Genomic DNA, 7,270 nt, shown 5'->3' on the forward strand with positions numbered 1-7,270 from the left:
GTGCCCAGTTGGGACGATCGGGGATCTAGCATTTGGGGTTGTCTTATTTTCATCTGGATTTTGACCGTAGTCGGTCTATATGTTTGTATTTTGGATGATGTATGATGATATTTATGTATCGTGTGAAGTGGCGATTGTAAGCCAACTCTTTATCCCATTCTTGTTCATTACATGGGATTGTGTGAAGATGACCCTTCTTGCGACAAAACCACTATGCGGTTATGCCTCTAAGTCGTGCCTCGACACGTGGGAGATATAGCCGCATCATGGGCGTTACACGACCCTGCTGAGTTCTTGCAGCTATACGAGCTGAGCATCGAGGCGGCCAACGGCGATGAGAAGGTAATGGCGAACTGGTTTCCCATGGCCCTCAAGGACGGCGTGCGCTCGTGGCTCCTGAACCTGCCCGTGGGATCCATCTCCTCCTGGGGCGAGATGCGCGAGCACTTCGTCGCCAACTTCCAAGGCACGCGCGACCGCCCGCCGGCCGCGGGTGACCTGCGGCGCATCAAGCAGTAGCCAGGAGAGACCCTGCGGAAGTACATCCAGCGTTTCAACATCGTTCGCCTCAAAGTCCACAAGGTGACATACGAGGCCATCATCTCAGCATTCTCCAATGGCGTCCGCTAAGTCAAGATGAAGGAGGAGCCCACAATCCACGAGGACCTATGCACGGTGATAACCCACAAGTATAGGGGATCGCAACAGTTTTCGAGGGTAGAGTATTCAACCCAAATTTATTGATTCGACACAAGGGGAGCCAAAGAATATTCTCAAGTATTAGCAGTTGAGTTGTCAATTCAACCACACCTGGATAACTTAGTATCTGCAACAAAGTATTTAGTAGCAAAGTAATATGGAAGTAACGGTAGCCATAGCAAAGTAATATTTTTGGGTTTTGTAGTGATTGTAACAGTAGCAACAGAAAAGTAAATAAGTGAAGAACAATATGTGAAAAGCTCGCAGGCATTGGACCAGTGATGGAGAATTATGCCGGATGCGGTTCATCATGTAACAGTCATAACATAGGGTGACACAGAACTAGCTCCAATTCATCAATGTAATGTAGGCATGTATTCCGAATATAGTCATACGTGCTTATGGAAAAGAATTTGCATGGCATCTTTTGTCCTACCCTCCCGTGACAGCGGGGTCCTAATGGAAACTAAGGGATATTAAGGCCTCCTTTTAATAAAGTACCGTACCAAAGCATTAACACATAGTGAATACATGAACTCCTCAAACTATGGTCATCACCGGGAGTGGTCCCGATTATTGTCACTTCGGGGTTGCCGAATCATAACACATAGTAGGTGACTATAGACTTGCAAGATAGGATCAAGAACTCACGTATGTTCATGAAAACATAATAGGTTCAGATCTGAAATCATGGCACTCGGGCCCTAGTGACAAGCATTAAGCATAGCAAAGTCATAGCAACATCAATCTCAGAACATAGTGGATACTAGGGACCAAACCCTAACAAAACTAACTCGATTACATGATAAATCTTATCCAACCCATCACCGTCCAGCAAGCCTACGATGGAATTACTCACGCACAGCGGTGAGCATCATGAAATTGGTGATGGAGGATGGTTGATGATGACGATGGCGACGGATTCCCCTCTCCGGAGCCCCGAACGGACTCCAGATCAGCCCTCCCGATAGAGTTTAGGGCTTGGCGGCGGCTCCTTATCATAAAACGCGATGAATTTTTCTCTCTGATTTTTTTCTCCCCGAACACGAATATATGGAGTTGGAGTTGAGGTCGGTGGAGCTCCAGGGGGGCCACGAGGCAGGGGGCGCGCCCCCACCCTCGTGGCAAGGGTGTGGGCCCCCTGGCCTTGATTCTTTCGCCAGTATTTTTTATTATTTCCAAAAATAATCTCCATGAAGTTTCAGGTCATTCCGAGAACTTTTGTTTCTGCACATAAATAACACCATGGCAATTCTGCTGAAAACAGCGTCAGTCTGGGTTAGTTTCATTCAAATCATGCAAGTTAGAGTCCAAAACAAGGGCAAAAGTGTTTGAAAAAGTAGATACGACGGAGATGTATCAACTCCCCCAGCTTAAACCTTTGCTTGTCCTCAAGCAATTCAGTTGATAAACTGAAAGTGATAAAGAAAAAAATTTACAAACTCTGTTTGCTCTTGTTGTCGTAAATATGTAAAGCCAGCATTCAATTTTTCAGCAAAGATTATGACTAACCATATTCACAATAACACTTAGGTCTCATGTTTACTCATATCAATGGCATAATCAACTAGCGAGCAATAATAATAAATCTTGGATGACAACACTTTCTCAAAACAATCATGATATGATATAACAAGATGGTATCTCGCTAGCCCTTTCTGAGACCGCAAAACATAAATGCAGAGCACCTTTAAAGATCAAGGACTGACTAAACATTGTAATTCATGGTAAAAGAGATCCAGTCATAGTCATACCCAATATAAACTAATAGTAATGGATGCAAATGACAGCGGTGCTCTCTAGCTGGTGCTTTTAATAAGAGGGTGATGACTCAACATAAAAGTAAATAGATAGGCCCTTCGCGGAGGGAAGCAGGGATTTGTAGAGGTGCCAGAGCTCGGTTTTAGAGCAGAGATAAATAATATTTTGAGCGGCATACTTTCATTGTCAGCATAACAACCGAGAGATGGCGATATCTTCCATGCTACACACATTATAGGCGGTTCCCAAACAGAATGGTAAAGTTTATACTCCCCCTCCACCAACAAGCATCAATCCATGGCTTGCTCGAAACAACGAGTGCCTCCAACTAACAATAGTCCCGGGGGAGTTTTGTTTGCAATTATTTTGATTTGGTTTGCATAAAGCATGGGACTGGACATCCCAGTGACCAGCCATTTTCTCGTGAGTGAGGAGCGGAGTCCACTCCTCTTGAGAATAACCCGCCTAACATGGAAGATAGGGACAGCCCTAGTTGATACATGAGCTATTCGAGCATAGAAAACAGAACTTCATTTGAAGGTTTAGAGGTTGGCACATACAAATTTACTTGGAACAGCAGGTAGATACCGCATATAGGAAGGTATAGTGGACTCATGTGGAATAACTTTGGGGTTTAAGGGATTGGATGCACAAGCAATATTCCCGCTTAGTACAAGTGAAGGCTAGAAAAATACTGGGAAGCGACCAACTAGAGAGCGATAACAGTCATGAACATGCATTAAAATTAATAAACATTGAGTGCAAGCATGAGTAGGATATAATCCACCATGAACATAAATATCATGAAGGCTATGTTGATTTTGTTTCAACTACATGTGTGAACATGTGCCAAGTCAAGTCACTTAAATCATTCAAAGGAGGATACCACCCTATCATACCACATCACAACCATTTTAATAGCATGTTGGCACGCAAGGTAAACCATTATGAACTCCTAGCTAATTAAGCATGGTATAAGTAACTATAATCTCCAATTGTCATTGCAAACATGTTTATTCATAATAGGCTGAATCAGGAACGATGAACTAATCATATTTACAAAAACAAGAGAGGTCGAGTTCATACCAGCTTCTCTCATCTCAATCAGTCCATCATATATCGTCATAATTGCCTTTCACTTGCACGACCAAATGATGTGAATAATAATAATAGTGCACGTGCATTGGACTAAGCTGGAATCTGCAGGCATTCAATAAACAAGAGAAGACAAGGCAATATGGGCTCTTGGTTAAATCAACAATAATGCATATAAGAGCCACTTCAACATTTTCATTATGGTCTTCTCCTATCGACCCCCAAAGAAAAGAAAAGAAATAAAACTATTTACACGGGAAAGCTCCCAACAAGCAAAAGAAAAACTGGAAATCTTTTTGGGTTTTCTTTTAATTATTACTACTATAGCAAGAAAGTAAACTAGCTGAAAGCTACAACTATTTTTTTAGTTTTCTTAAGGTTTTTCAGACATACAAGAAGAAAGCATAAAAAGGAAAATAAACTAGCATGGATATTACAATGAAAAAGTATGAGCACCGACATCTAGCAATGAGTGTATGAACATGAATATAATGTCGGTGAGAAATACGTACTCCCCCAAGCTTAGGCTTTTGGCCTAAGTTGGTCTATTGCCATGGCTGGGCTGGCGGATATCCATAGTTGTAGTTGGGGTCGTACTGAGATGCAGCAGTCATTGCATCGTGGGCTGCAGCTTGGAGGCGAGCTATCTTAGCCCTCCTCTCGTACTTGTTCGCCTCCTCCCTGGTTATGAAATATCTCCCCTTTGCCTGAAAGTCAAAGAAGGTAGAAGCAGGGAGAGCGACGTGATAGGTGTGTCGTCTGTCAAAGATTAGTCTGTACTGGAGGAACTGATCGTTCCTCTCAACAAAACGATGACGAACCATAGCCTCATAGTCTAAATAAGCAGGAGGCAACTCAATATCATCCTCACGTATGGTTACACCAAGAAAATTAGCTAAACGGGTTGCATAAATTCCACCAAAGAAATCTCCATTAAATCTATTATTATGCAACCTACGTGCAACAATGGCTCCCAAATTATAATGTTTATCTCCTAACACAGCACTCCTGAGAACACTGAGGTCCGGGACACACATGTGACATGCTTCATCCTTACCGTTTATGCACCTACGTATGATGAGAGCAAAATAATGTATAGCAGGAAAATGAATACTCCCTATGGTAGCTTGTGCTATGTCTCTAGATTCACCCACAGTTATACTAGCAAGAAAATCTCTAAACTCAGATTTGCGAGGCTCACTAGTACTACCCCATTGTGGAAGTATGCAAGCAGTGGTAAAATCCTCTAAGTCCATAGTGTAAGAATTTTCATAAAGATCAAACAGGACAGTTTGAGAATTGCGCGAAGATGAAAATTCAAACCTCCTCACAAAGGAACTAGTGAGATAGTGGTACTGACGGCACTTATCTGCCTCAAAGCTCACAAGATCAGCGTTACGCAAATATGCGTTAAATTCTTCCTTGATTTCTGCTTGATCCATGAAGTCCTCTGAAGGCCATTCACAAGCCCGCACTGGAGCGTCCCTTGGTGGTTCATCATCAGCATCGCGCATTGCAAGCCTGGGTCCTTGCTTCCTTGAAGAACCACCTTGGTACATTTTCCTAAACATATTTCTTCCTCTGAAAAATTTCTGAAAATTTTAGTAACTTCAAATAAAAATGAACCAAGCTCAACAAAATTGATAGCAACTACTCCTACAAGTGCCTAGAGACTATATCATGCATTAGAACTACTTGGAACCATATAAATTTGACATGCAAGCTCAAGAACAGGGTCACCTAGGCAGCACAAATTTGCAATGAATAAAGCACTAGAACAAAAACTAATTGGACCATTGGAGGAGTCACATACCAAGGAACAATCCCCCAAAGCAGTTTTGTGAGAGGTGCTTTGAGCAAGGAGATCGAAAATCGCAGCAAAATGAGCTAGAACTCGTGCTTAAACTGGTTGGTGATTTTTTTTTGAAGGAAGAAGGAGTGTGTGGTGGCTGGAATAAGTGGAGGGGAGCCACCATGGGCCCACGAGGCAGGGGGCGCGCCCTGGACCCTCGTGCCCAGGTGCTTGCTCCCCCTGCTGTGTTCTCAGTGCCAAATATTCTCAAATATTCCAAAAAAATCATATTAAATTGGCAGGGCATTTGGAGAACTATTATTTTCGGGGTATTTTTATATTGCACGGATAATTCAGAAAGCTGACAGAAAATACTAATTTTACTTTATTTCAATTAAATAACAGAAAGTAAAAGGAGGGTATAGAAGGTGGTGCTTTCTAACTTCATCCATCTCATGCTCATCAAAAGGAATCCACTAACAAGGTTGATCAGGTCTTGTTAACAAACTCATTTCGAATAACATGGAACCGGAGAAATTTCGAATAACACTAGGTTACCTCAACGGGGATATGCACATCCCCAATAACAAGAATATCATATCTCTTTTTGACAGTAGGTAGAGGAAATTCAAAACCTCCAAAAATAATCGATGGAATTTTTCCAATAGAGTTGATACTATGAACTTGAGGTTGTTTCCTCGGAAAGTGTACCGTATGCTCATTACCATTAACATGAAAAGTGACATTACCTTTATTGCAATCAATAACAGCCCCTGCAGTATTCAAAAAGGGTCTTCCAAGAATAATAGACATACTATCATCCTCGGGAATATCAAGAATAACAAAGTCCGTTAAAATAGTAATGTTTGCAACCACAACAGGCACATCCTCACAAATACCGACAGGTATAGCAGTTGATTTATCAGCCATTTGCAAAGATATTTCAGTAGGTGTCAACTTATTCAAATCAAGTCTACGATATAAAGAGAGAGGCATAACACTAACACCGGCTCCAAGATCACATAAAGCAATTTTAACATAATTTCTTTTAATGGAGCATGGTATAGTTGGTACTCCTGGATCTCCTAACTTCTTTGGTATTCCGCCCTTAAAAGTGTAATTAGCAAGCATGGTGGAAATTTCAGCTTCCGGTATCTTTCTTTTATTAGTAACAATTTCTTTCATGTACTTAGCATAAGGATTCATTTTGAGCATATCAGTTAAACGCATACGCAAGAAGATAGGTCCAATCATTTCAGCAAAGCGCTCAAAATCCTCATGATCCTTTTTCTTGGATGGTTTGGGAGGAAAAGGCATGGGTTTCTGAACCCATGGTTCTCTTTCTTTGCCGTGCTTCCTAGCAACAAAGTCTCTCTTATCATAACGTTGATTCTTTGATTGTGGGTTATCAAGATCAACAGCAAGTTCAGCTTCTACATCATTATCATTGCTAGGTTGAGCATCAACATGAACATTATCATCAACATTATCACTAGGTTCATGTTCATCACCAGATTGTGTTTCCGCATCAGAAATAGAAATATCATTGGGATTCTCAGGTGTGTCTACAACAGGTTCACTAGAAGCATGCAAAGTCCTATCATTTTTCTTTTTCTTCTTTTTAGAAGGACTAGGTGCATCCAAATTATTTCTCTGAGAATCCTGCTCAATTCTCTTAGGATGGCCTTCAGGATACAAAGGTTCCTGAGTCATTTTACCAGTTCTAGTAGCCACTCTAACAGCATAGTCATTATTCTTACTGTTCAATTCATTGAGCAAATCATTCTGACCTTTAAGTACTTGTTCTACTTGAGTGGTAACCATAGAAGCATGTTTACTAATGAGTTTAAGTTCACCTTTAACTCTAGACATATAATCACCCAAGTGTTCAATCATATAAGCATTGTGTTTTAATTTTCTACC

This window comes from Aegilops tauschii, chromosome 2, assembly GCF_002575655.3.
Source record: "Aegilops tauschii subsp. strangulata cultivar AL8/78 chromosome 2, Aet v6.0, whole genome shotgun sequence".
Lineage (NCBI taxonomy): Eukaryota > Viridiplantae > Streptophyta > Magnoliopsida > Poales > Poaceae > Aegilops > Aegilops tauschii.